The sequence below is a fragment of the Helobdella robusta genome (genome assembly GCF_000326865.2).
Source record: "Helobdella robusta unplaced genomic scaffold HELROscaffold_41, whole genome shotgun sequence".
Lineage (NCBI taxonomy): Eukaryota > Metazoa > Annelida > Clitellata > Rhynchobdellida > Glossiphoniidae > Helobdella > Helobdella robusta.
In genome coordinates, this window is record NW_008704941.1 from 510,299 (window position 1) to 512,042 (window position 1,744).

Below are 1,744 nucleotides of genomic sequence, written 5' to 3' on the forward strand. Positions count from 1 at the left end.
GGTAAGCCTTGGTGGCCAGTGGTGAACCGGCAATGGTTTACTATCCGGACGGCAATGGTTTACTATCTGCACGGTAATGATTTACCATGCGGCATGGCCATAGTCTACTACCCGCACGGCTTCCGGACGGCAAATGGTTTACTATCCGCACGGCAATAGTCTACTATCCGCACGGCAATGGTTTACTATCCGGTGCCCTGGCTGTCGGTGAGCCTCTGTGCAAGGAGGGAGAATGAAGGAGGACTTTCGACTATCGTACCATTAACAATTTAATATAGATTAGCTAAGGTAATTGAATAGGTAGATAGGATCATTTTTATTAAGCAATTTGAGATGCAGGCACCGCTAAGCTTTCTGATGAGAATTTTCTCTTTCTCTATCAACACGGGCTGTGTTTCAACAACAATCTCGATGAGGACTGGCACCAGTTTTGGAGGACAACGTAGGAACCGAACCGCATTCAACATTCTGCCTTTATCGAATGGACGACGGTAAGTTTTTTTTACATTTTAATCACTTTATTATTTTAAAATATTATTTATTTGCCATTGTTTCCATTTTATAATTTTTTGCTCCTAAGATTCTAACATTCATTTACTACTACGCTAATAAAAAAAATTTGTCTACAGGATGATGAGAGTGGTGGGAGTCAGCACGTTTCAGATGGTTGTCTCATGATGATTTACGTATGATGATGGTGGTGTAGGAAGAATCAGCGCGTTGGCTGTTCGACTGACAATCAGAAGTTCGGATGAAATCATGTGTGCCGACCAGATGATGATGGTCGGTGCAATGAAGTACTGTAACGACGATTTTTGAACTAAGGTTTAGTAGTTTCGTCTTTTAATTTTTCTCATTGATTGATTGATTGATTGATTGATTGATTCATTCATTAATTCGTTCATTCAATCATTTTATCACTCAATCTTTCAAATCATTTTTCCATTAATTTATTTTTTTAATCATTGAATCATTAATTAATTCATTGACTCTTGACTCACTCAGGCATTCAACATTCTGCCTTTGTCGAATGGACGAAAGTAAATTTTTTTTACATTTTACTCTCTTTATTATTTTAAAATATTATTTATTTGCCATTATTTTCATTTTATAATTTTTTTCTTTTAAGATTCTAACATTCATTCATTACTAGGCTAATAAAAAAATTTGTCTACAGAATGATGAGAGGTGGGTTGTGGTGGACGTCAGCACGTTTCAGATGGGGTGGTCTCATGATGATCGTTCCGATGACAATTCGAAGATGACAATAAGAAGTTTATTTATTTGCCATTATTTTCATTTTATAATTTTTTTCTTCTAAGATTCTAACATTCATTTATTACTAGGCTAATAAAAAATTTTTTCTACAGAATGATGAGAGGTGGGTTGTGGCGGGCGTCAGCACGTTTCAGATGGTGGTCTCATGATGATCGTTCCGATGACAATTCGAAGATGACAATAAGAAGTTTCTGGAGAGTAAACGCGCGCACATTTACGCACATACATCAATACAACACACACATACACAACATCCATTCAATCGGTGTCGTTGTTATGTTTCTCTTCAACTTTCTATTTTCTTTACCGGACTTAATTTTATTCATAGGTAAGTTAGGGATTGAGATGAGTTGAACAATCGTAGGTAGGCTAGGGCTTAACATTAGTTAAAAAGTTTCAAGTAAAATAAAAACGCTGAAATATGTAAAATAAAATACCTAAAACATGTAAAATTCCAAAAACGTAG